Below are 12,040 nucleotides of genomic sequence, written 5' to 3'. Positions count from 1 at the left end.
CCAAACACTGCATGTTCTCACTTATAAATGGGAGTTGAACAGTGCGAACACATGGACACAGGGAGGGGAGCATCACACACTGGGGCCTGTCGGCAGGGGCATGGGAGAGGGCAAGAGGAGAGAGAGCATTAGGACAAATACCTAATGCATGCGGGGCTTAAAACCTAGATAATGGGTTGATAGGTGCAGCAAAACACCATAGCACATGTATACCTATGTAACAAACCTGCACATTCTACACCAGAACTGAAAGTAAAATAAATAAAGTTTTTTAAAAAAGCAATCTAGACTTATTTGTTGGGAGAAAAAGCATAAAGGTAAACAAACTATGTTTATAAATGTGCATGCCTATATTTAAGTATAAGTTCTATTTCTCTCTGTTCCCTGGAAAGTCACAGGATGAAATAAATTTTAAGAGAACATTGACCAGGTCTTTTAAAGGTTAAATTAAACTGAGGGGTGCTACTGCAATTTGATTATGTTTTCATCTTTTTGGATTAGTCATTGAATACAGATTAAAAACCTATTTTCATGCATCTCTATAGGACACCTAAATGGCTTGTTCAAAATTCAAATTTTTTTCCCTCATGAATAATTTCCCTCAAAAGGTAACCTTTCTCCTCTATTGGCATAATAAAAGTGTTTATGTAAAAATAGCAAAGGGAAATGGATTATATTTTGTAACATATTGAGTTGTAAAGCAGAATTATGCCTTTGTACTGTGAAGCTGTTCTTTTCTTTTTCCAAATGTGAAGGTTTAGAAGAGAGGTGACCCGCTATTGTAGCTATGTGAAGAGGGGGAGAATCAGGGCTCCCATTACATAGCATAGGAGGGATGATGAATACCTTGGTGAGGTTTAGTGCCATTCAAGAGCCAAAAAAATTTCTGTCACAAACCTACCCCTGCTGTCTCACATTTCTGATATTAGCTCCCATTGATTGTTTCCTTGCTCCTCATTGATTCTTCCAGAAATTTCTTCCTCCTTCCTAATGTCCTTCGGCTTTGCATCTCATGCCATCAGACTTCACCAGTTTTTCCTCTTTCTTGTTGCAGTCATCTCCAGAGTCCTGGGTCACTCTTCTTTCTTGAAGAGTGCGAGGAAGAATGCTTCCTGTCATTCTTTCCAGCACTGCTCCAGCATAATTCCCAGTGATTTAAATACAGTTGATTCTTATTATTTGTGGTAGTTAGGGTCTATAAACTTGCGATGAACACCAAATCAGTGAATACTAAACATCGTTCCTAGGGGAAAAACAGGTTCCTGCAAGCTTCTGGTAACTACATTGTCATGAATAGATCAAACATGACCCTGTTTTATATGTTTCTGTCTAAAGACACCTTGTTTAAGATATATTGTTGATTCATTAACATTGAACTTACAGCTAGAAGCACTATAATGCATGCTTGAAAGAAGCTTTTCTAACACAATTTTTTTTTCCCCCATAAGGTACATCACAGCCTTCTTGTACTTAGGAGTGCTAGGTGGCACTAAGCTTGAGGACCATTTTTAGGTTTTTTGTTTTTTTGAGACAGGATCTCACCGTATCACCTAGGCTGGTGATATGGTGGCACCGTCATGGCTCACTGCAGCCTCGACCTCCCTGGGCTCAGGTGATCCTCCCATGTCAGCCTCCAGAGTAGCTGAGACTACCGGCGCATGCCACCACCAGGCCTGGCTAATGTTTTTTGGTATTTTTTGTAGAGACGGGGTTTTGCCATGTTGCCCAGGCTGCTCTCGAACTCCTGGGCTCAAGTGACCTACCCGCCTCAGCCTTTCAAATTGCTGGGATTACAGGTGTGAGCCACCCTACCCAGTCATTGGGGACCATTTTGAACAGCAAAATCACCAACAAAAAGCATGAAAATGCAAAAAACCTGGCACTAAATAGTGAAAAGAACACTTGTTTATAGCCTGAGAGATGAAACAAGGCAGAGTATCGCCTCATTTGACTTAGCTGGTAGTGTGCATGTTGGGCAACTCAAATTTTTTGCTGTTCTGCACATGTCTGCAAATGACTGCTAAAGTTCCAAGCGTATTGATTTTTGGGGCTGCAAATAAATTTTAGAAAGTAGACAAATTTGCAAACAGAGAATCTGTGAATAATGAGGATTGGCTGTGTCTATGTTGATGATCTTTCTGATGATATGAGCACTGCATTTCTTGACTTTCTCTCTAATAATGATCTTGTCTACCATACTATTTTAGCCATGTACCCCCAAGATCTTGCCAAATGTGATGAAAAGACAGTATTTCCCATCCCAATACCTGTTCTTTATACAGGGATCTGAAAGTGTCAGAACCAGGGCAATTTTTTCTTTGATGTCTCATCCCTTTTGTGTTTACACCCCCACCTCCCTATCCATATGCTGAAACCCTAACCCCCAGTGTGGCTGTGGCCTCTAAGGAAGTGATTAAGGTTAAACGAAGTTATAAGGGTGGGGCCGTGATCTGATAGGATTAATGTTCTTATAAGAAAAGACACTGGGGTTGGCCCACACATGCGCTCGCTCATGCTCATGCGCGGTCTCTCTCTCTTTCCCCCTCCTTGTACGCTGAGAGGAAAGGCCATGTGAGGATGCAGGAAAAAGGCAGTCATCTGCAAGCCAGGAAGAAAGCTGTGGCACCACTAGAATCTGCAATCTGCTGGAACCTTGATCTTAAACTTTCCAGCCTCCAAAACTGGGAAGAAATTTCTGTTGTTTAAACCACCCAGTCTATGGTACTTTGTTATTGCAACCTGAGCTGGCTAAGACACACTTTTAAGGTATTTTTCTCTCTAGAAGAACTCTCATTGTCTCACCTAAGTGCGCTGTCCTAAACAGGTATTCTGTTCTTCAAACTTTTCCTACCCACCACCAAAACATACCTTTTAAATATTCCCCAGTACTTTACTTTTCTAAAATTGATTCACTAATAAACCAATTGCCATCAATTAGTATTATTTTTATTATCTCAACTAACATTTTAACTTTAAAAGTAGATATATGTTCACTTTAGGAAATTTGAAAATGACAGAAAAGCATAAAGTAGAAAATAAAAATTACTTTAATTCTAAAATGTTGGCATTTTGATATATTTCTCTTCAGTCTTTTTTTTTTTTTTTTTCTGTGAAAACTTGCCGGAGTTCTTGGTTGCAAATCACATTAAACTACCCTCATTACCTTGATGAGAAAAGAAACTTATTGGTAAGATATTAGGCAGCTCAAAGAAATATGGGACTCTTGGAGAACCTGACTGGGAACGTGGTAGGAGGCATCCATATTAAACTCAGCTACCAGAACTTCTTTTGAGCGCCCTCTAGTGGAACAGTCTGATTTGGACGCTTCTGTTGCCACTGCTGGACATATTCTGTGGGTGACACTGCTGCACTGGATACTAGAAGCCTTGTCAGCACCACCACTAAGACTTTCTTTGGGTCATTAACTCAAGATTCAAAGAGCTGAGTGGGAGCACCTGATTGGCCGAGCTTAGACTGTGTGCCCCCCTCCTAGCGCAGCAGCCAGAGCTCAGAGAAAGCCAGAATCTGACCTTTTCTTTTGCAAGCGGGAGGAACTGCCTTCCCTAAGGCTCGCGCCATGGAAAATTCTCCAAATTTAAGGATAGCATCCAGATTCTGGAAAAAAAAAGCAATTACAATTTATTCTTTGGCTACTTGATATCCACATGTACTTTTCTTTCTGTATTTTCATGTCACAGTAATCAAGGAAATGTGTAGAGTCTACTGTCACCATTTATATTTCTGCCACAAGGCAACAGCTGGTATTTATAACTCCCACCTCTCCCTATTCCAGATCTGCTTTGCCTACAGCCTGTACCTCAGATTCTCAGTGTGTTTTACTTAGTAGAGTCACTCAAATCTTCATTTCTAAGGAAATTGAACTCTTGGTGGGCCTGCCTGGATTGTCCTATACTAGTATTTCATTAGTTTTTATTACTGGACAAGATAATACTAGGAGGAACCGTAAGACTCACCCAATTTCATTCATACTCAACCCTGCTTGTATTGAGTAGCAGCAACTCAACTGACCCTTAATAGTAAGATGATACTTACTCCTCACCTTTTTTTTTTTTTTTTTTTTGGATGAGTTTTTTTCTCACCTTTTTTTCTCAAGGAAATGTGTGTGGAGGCCAGCATGGTGATGTGAAAGTCTTGGCTTCTCACTAAATGAAAATCATTCTTGTGGAAAATTTATTTCTTTAGGCACTAAAGCACTTTACATACATTAACAACTTTAGCCCTCCCCAAAATACTGTGGGATTTTACCTTTTGCAGATAGGAAAATAGAGGTACAGAGAGGTTAAATAACCTGTTCAAAATCACACAACTAGAAAGCAGTAGAGATAGGGTTTGAACCCAGCCAATCTGGTTCCTGCTCTTCATGTCTTCTTAATATGATACAGTATTCAGGAATGTCCTGTACGGTGGCGAGAAAGTCAAGGTTCCTGCATACCAAATAGTGGAACAGAACTAGAAAAGCCCTGTGACAAGTTGATAAGATGTTCTACTATCCCTGCTAGGTAAAAGCAAAATGCTTCTGGTGTTTATCAGATAAGAGACAAAGATATCTGACTCTGCAAGGATGGACATTTTTGTTTGTTTTGCTCACTTCACTGTACCTAGTACCTAGAACATTACCTGGAACATAGTAGTTGCTCAATTCACTGAAGAATGAATAAATACCAGACATCAGGGACTGGGTTATGTTTCCCCAGTAGTAGGCTACATCCATAAATGCAGCTGCAATTGGAATCACCCCCTCCTGAAGCACATATCAATCCACCATCATTCTCTAAGAAGCCCCCATCCTCTGCACTGGACAAAGTGGAAAGTTAGGTGGGGATGTACTAGGAATCACCTTCCCTGCATTTCTTAAGATTTTCATGGTGATGCTAATTGCTATAATTTTCTCAGATACGGTATTGCTTTTTATTTTTCGTTTTGAGTGAAATGGGTAGTCCTAGGGGCTTCCATTGGACTTATTTTAGCTGTGGTTCGGAGACAATGTGGGGATTCTAGCAGTGGCTAGATTTACTTATTCAAAGTAAATCCTTAGAAAACAGATAGATAAACTATCATGGGCTGAGTTCAGAGTGTTAGTATGTCCACTTTAAATTAGACTGGGACTGGGACGTAAATGCTGTTGATCACCTGAATCTTGTAAGTCTCCACCCTAATTGGTGAGTGACAGTGTTGTTTACTCAGATTCAATGTTCGATAATCTCTGAAATGGTTAGGCATTTCCCTTTGCCCAATACACTGTTTCCTTGATAAATATTTACAAGTCTCTTTGGGACAGGATAGGAGGAAGATTTCCCAATATTTTTGTGAAGTAATTTCAGGACACTTCTTTAAGGCCCTGCCTGACTTCCCCTTCATTAGGGGATTCAGGGCCTGTGAAGGATAGTCTTCCTTGTGCAAAGTAATTCTTACAAGGAAAGAGAGTTACAGAGTCTTCAGGTGAGTCGTGAGCTGCCTCAGACATGGGAAGAGGAATGGCTTGAGCTGAAAACCTAGGTTCAGTGGAGTTGGAGATTTGGGTGTTTGAGGCCTTGACACCCTCCCACTTAACACCATTGCAGTTCTCAGGGTCTGCTCTTTCCTTATTGATGCTCTCACTTTCATATAAGGCCCTTGATGAGTCTGTGATTCAGTTGATGTTCTAAATTAGTCCCCACTGGAGTAGAGGATTGATTTTGGGTAGTTTTGTACTGCTGCTACAAAAAATAAGACATTCTTTTTTAGCACAGGGATACAAAATCCCCCTGGTTTCAGGTTTTGCTTTCAGCTAAGAACTAGGGATTTGAGTATCATTTCTCTCTTTAAACTTTCCAGTATTAGCCACCTCATTCTCCAGTCCTGGTTTCTCTTGCTGCTACATATGGCGCCACCAATGTGGGCCCCCAAGGCTTGCTTACAAACCACCAATGTGGGCCCCCAAGGCTTGCTTACAAAAAAAAATTACGGTATAAATTACAGTTTGATAAGTTGCTCTTCCACTCTGGGCCACTGGTTACCAGATTTTCATTCCTGAATGTTTGCTGCCCTTACCCCAACCAACTTATATAACCAATCCTGGATTCTCCTCAATTCCAGAAGATCTGCTGTCTGAAGTCCCTCCTGGTAACAATTTCTGATCCAGTTAGGATTCATGACATGAACAGCATAAACTGAGCTTGCTTATCCTAAGCAGAAAAAGAATTGATTAGAAGGCTATCAAGTATCTCATAGGACTGATGGGAAAGGTGTTGAACCAGGCTCAGGAAATTGACTAGAATCCTGTGGTCCCAAAACGTCCCAAGCCAGACTTTTTGGGTCCAACTGCTCTTCTCACTGGGCATTGAACGCTGTTGTAACTGACAATATTAGAAGACATTCCAGACTTCCTTCTTGGTATCCTGATTGGCTGAGCTTAGGTCGTGTGCATCATCTTTCTAGTGCCTGGGTCCAGGGAAGGCAAGTACTTGACCTTTGGTTTCTGTGGGGAGGGGACCCTACTTGCACCCAAGATTCGAACAGTGACAGATTCCTCCAATCTATAATGTGCATATATATTATGACATTGGGATCACAATTGTGAGTAAAGGGTTAACCTCAGCACTGGGCTGATCCAGGCCTGCCTGTGAGAGCCACCGACCACAGAGTCCTGTTTCTTTGGAAACTGCAGTGATCAACAGATGTGGGATATTGCACCTGCCCTGCTTGCTGTGAAGCCCTGCTCTGTGGGACCGCTCCTGGACTGGGGCTGCTGGGGGTTGACATGCAGGTTTGGGGCTTGTGTTACTGGAACCATATAAAAGATTGTTGGGAAGCTGTGGCTGTGGCTTTTCTATGTCAAGGTGATTTTCTGACACTTTGGATGTCATTCTGTGGCAAACTTGCATTTCCTGTGTGGATGTGGGGGCAAAAGAAGCTGTGCACTTGGGTAGCTGTCAGGCATTGCATTAGTTTCCTATCACTGCTGTAACAAGTCATCACAAACTTAGTGGCTTGAAACAACATAAATTTATCACTTTATGGTTCTGTAGGACAGAAGTCTGACATGGTCTTACAGTAGCTAGGATCAAGGTGTTGGCAGGGCTGCATTCCTCTCCGTAGGCTCTAGGGGCGAATCTGTTCTCTTGGCTTTTCTCGCTTCTAGAGGCATCTGGCATGCCTTGGCTCATGGTCCCTTCCTCCATCTTCAAAGCCAGCAATGGAGGATTGAGCCCTTCTTACACTGCATCACTCTGACCTCATCTGCCAACCTCTTCCACTTTTAAGGATGCTTCTGATTACTTTAGGCTCATCTAGATAATACAGAGTAATTTTCCTATTTTTAGGTCAGCTGACTTATCAACTTTAATTCTATCTGCACCTTAATTCCTCCTTGCTATGTAATGTAACATGTTAGCAGGTTCTGCGGATTAGGGCATGAATATCTTTGGGGTACTGTGATTCTGCCTACCATGGGTATCCTGAAGAAATGAAGGTGCTGTACATGCTATTTCCTGTCTTCTATCTCTCCACAAGATCAAGTGAGTGAAAATTAAAGCCAGTAGTGCCTTGCATCTGATCACCAATTTGAACCTGCAACCACTGCTGTGTCAATACCCAGTAGGACACAGTTCGGAGAGGGTGGATATTTTATTGGGGACATTTTTACATGTTCAAACACAATTTATTAAATCTCTATAGGGGTATATTGTTATCCTGAAATGGACTAATTTCTTAATTATGTAGCTCCTAGGATTTATTTTCTTTCCAAAACCTCTGAAAATAATTCTAAGATAGGATGCTGGGAAATAGGTTTCTTGGATTCTTGTAACTATCCAAATCTCCAAAGCTTTAGTACTTTTCTTGGCTGACAGAAAGAGTTGAAAACTACTGTTTTCTTTTAGAGGAAAAGTGTTAAAAAACCTGTCTAATATAAATTTTAAATGAAGCCAATATCCTAGGCTGGACTGATGTAAAATTATTTTCATCATCACATTCATTGTGTCAACCAGATCTTTGGCTCCAAACATGCTGTCCTTGTAAAAATTTCATTTCAACTGTCAGGGTAATCAAAATGGTTTCGAAAACTTTTCTTGAATACTGAATTGAAATAAAATAATAAAACACACTATCAAATGCCAAAGTCTGCAAAAGGACAATACCAGATATGGGCAGGTTTTACATTTAAAAAAAGTCAATTTTATTAAATTCTTTACTTGGATATAACTTTGGAGTACCTATTTATAAAATATACAATTTCAGAATAAATCAAGTTGATTTTCCATCTGAAATCAGATTTGGTACTACTACATAATGAAACACACAAAATCGAAAACAATATTTCATTGATTTAAATTAACTTTTAATGGCACAGTTTATGTTGTGTAATAGTATTTTTATAATGTCATTACATTACATAGACAGAAAAAGAAAATAATGGCTACAAGTTTTATCTTTAAAATTTTGACACCACAGATCTGTATTTCTAAAAAACCATAAGCTACAGATGTCTGTAAGTTATAAGATCTTATTACTCTATTACAGAATGAAGATGTTGTTGAGGTTGTGGATGATACAGAAATGGATATGAGAAACAAATTTTGGAGTGAACACATTGAGTAGTCAAAGGGCTATACAAAATATTGTTCAAAAGATGCTTCTTTTTAAAATCATTACCCAGCTTAGTCACAGTTAAAAAACCCCAGTAACATATGGGAAGACCTTTTTTAGAGGCACTGTGGGGCTAAAAGTACGTGTTTTGCTATTGTTTCAGTGTCTTAGTTCATTTACTATTGCTATAAAGGAATATCCGATGCTGGATAATTTATAAAGAGGAGGTTTATTTAGCTTATGATTCAGCTCGCTGGAAGGTTCGACACTGGGCATCTGGTGAGGGCCTCAGGATGCTTCCACTCATGGTGGAAGGCCAAGGGGAGCTGAGTGTGTAGAGATCAAATGGCAATAGAGGAAGGGAGATACCAGGTTCTTTTTAACAATCAACTCTCACGGGAACTAATAGAGTGAGAACTCACTCACACCGTCGCCCCCAGTCAGCCTTTCTCCCTGCATTAGTGTTTTCATGATGGATCTGCGCCCGTGACCTAAAACATTTCCCATTAAGCCTCACCTCCAACATTGTGATCAAATTTCAACATGAGTGTTTGGGGGAAAAACATCCAAACCAGAGCAGTGAGTATCAGAGCATCAGGAATGTAAATTTTCATCTTCCCCATGCCTCTTCTTCAAGGAAAGTGTCTTGACAACCTTGCCCATCTGTCCCCAATTTCCTACCTCTGACCGCTTCTGTATTTGCACCTCACAATTCTTTCCTGCGATTGGTGTTCACCTATCTATTCGTCTTTCTTTCCAGTAGCGTTTCATTGAGTACCACTTGTAGGAAGTTAATTATAAAAGAATTGATACAGTTGGGAATGATATTGATCTGTATTACCTAATAATTCAGACATAGGGAAAACTTCAAGGGAAAAGGGAATGGATTAATTCACCAGTTTCCAGAGTCCAGGCCTTGCCTTGCCATCAGTCATTCTTGTTGACTACTCGGATCGGTCACTGCGTTAGGCAATGGCAGGGTAGTAAGATAAAAAGGACATACGTTAGCAAATTGCACATGGGGATCAGTTAACTAGGACAAGAATGGGGAAGAAAAGGGTAGGCTAGGAAAGAGGGGTTAGACCACATTGCAATGTGATTGGAATTTTCCATCACCATTTCATATGCCTAGAATCTGTTGGTAGCTACTCCTTTAAATTTCCGGGACATTCTATTTTTCTGTAACTAGTGAAGGAGCCCTTCACTCTGCACTCCCAGTCTCCACTGGGGGACCATGACTGTCTCTGTCTCTCATCTCTGGATGCTACCATTCTGGCATCTCTCATGAATGTGCCTTTTGTCCCACTTCATTATGGAAGAGTCCTGTTCTAAGGGCTGGTCTTTTCATTTGATTAGCCAGCAAGTGAGGATACATAAAAGGAGACATTCTCCTTGGAGGCAACATGGAAATCCTAGTGGCTCTAATAAAACTCACCAGATAGGCAGGACTTTTACTACCAAACACATCACACCATGTGAATAATTACCTATAAGTGGTCTTGATATGCACTTTGCCAAAATACTGCTTCTAATTCAGGAGCAGCCAGTCAATGGTCCTTGCTGAAGTTTCTCTATAGTAAATGGCAAGAAGTGTATGTGAAGCTTCTGCTACACATGTCTTTTCCTGGAGTAGGGCACAGTGAATTCAGTTATATCAACAGCAGAACAGATCACAAAAATGGCCTCAATACTTTGCATCTCCTCCCATCAAGAGTTGGAGTCTGTTTCTTCACTCTTGAATCGGGCCTGGCCTTGGAAATGTGGTAGAAGTGGCATTGGAAGAGTTTCAGACCTAGACATCAAGGCGTCAAGAGGCCATGAGGCTTCTGTTTTCATTTGTTTTGAGACCCTGTGATCACTGTGTAAAGGAATCCAGGCAGTCTTGCTAAATGATGAAAGACATGTGGCCCTGTTGCTCCAGTCTGCCAACTGCCATACATATGAATATGACTACCTTAGATGATCCAGCCACCAGCTGCTGGCCAGCTGACTGCAGATGCATGCTCAAGTTTAGCAGACATCAACCGATCCAGCCCAGATCAGAGGAACAACCCAGGCGACCTCTACAATTAGCTAAATAAATAGTAGTTGTTTAAACTACTAGGCTTTGGGGTAGTTGTTTACACAGCAAAAGCTAACTGATACAAGTGTTCATATAAGAATATGAATATGAATATGTAATCCCAGCACTTTGGGAGGCTGAGGCGGGCAGATCATGAGGTCAGGAGTTCCAGACCAGCCTGACCAACATGGTGAAACACCGCCTCTACTAAAAATACAAAAATGAGCCAGATGTGGTGGTGGGCACCTGTAATCCCAGCTACTCAGGAGGCTGAGGCAGGAGTATCGCTTGAACCTGGGAGACAGAGGTTGCAGTGAGCTGAGATTGCCCCACTGTACTCCAGCCTGGGCAACAGAGTGAGACTCTGTCTCAAAAAAAAAAGGGGGGTGGGGTGGGGGGGGATGGGATGGATTCATCAATGGTGTGGATTTAGATCTATAAAACTTGGCTTTGTAGCCTGAAGGGGAGAATAATTGAAAAGAATGTAAAGATGTATATGTCTATAACATGGAATACTACTCAGCCATAAAAAGGAACGAAATAATGGCATTTGCAGCAACCTAGATGGAATTGGAGACCATTATTCTAAGTGAAGTAGCTCAGGAATGGAAAACCAAACATTGTGTGTTCTCACTCACGTGTGGGAGCTAAACTATGAGGATGCAAAGGCATAAGAATGATACATTGGACTTTGAGGACTGGGGAAAGGGTGGGGGGTGGCAAGGGATGAAAGACTACACATTGGGTACAGTGTATACTGCTCAGGTAACAGAGGCACCAAAATCTCAGAAATCATCACTAAAGAACTTATTCATGTAACAAGACACCACTTGTTCCCCGAAAACCTATTGAAATAAAAAATAAAAAAAAAATATATATATCTAAAACTATCCAGAAAACTGAAATCTGTTTCTAATACTTGGTATGAAAAATCCATAGGGTATCTGAATAGGTTTGCGTAACATGCCCCCCAGCATGAAGGAAGACGTCCTGATTCTAGACAGCACTCAGCTTTTGTGCCATATATCCAAGTTCAGCTCAAATTAAAATTCAGACATTGGTGACTTCACCAGGCATCTGTTTATATGTGTGATATGCCTGACTACCTTTTTTTTGAAAAGAGAGGGAGTTCTTGGTTACTTGGCATAACCTGAATGCAACTGGGGTCACATATAGCTCAGTCTCTGAGCAGTGTTGCTTTCAAAACACAGCACTGTGGCAGGAAACAGAATGACAGCTATTCACATCTGTACTCAGTCTCTTGGAAAAAAAAAAAAAGCCAATGGGAGAGTACATTCATAATGCCAGCAAAGTTCACTTAAAAGAACATCCTTTGTAGACGTCTTTATCGTTCTCAATCTGTCTAGTGTGCCCTGCAGTGGAACTTCTAAA

This window comes from Macaca thibetana, chromosome X (genome assembly GCF_024542745.1).
Source record: "Macaca thibetana thibetana isolate TM-01 chromosome X, ASM2454274v1, whole genome shotgun sequence".
Lineage (NCBI taxonomy): Eukaryota > Metazoa > Chordata > Mammalia > Primates > Cercopithecidae > Macaca > Macaca thibetana.
Note: the sequence above shows the minus strand (reverse complement) of the source record.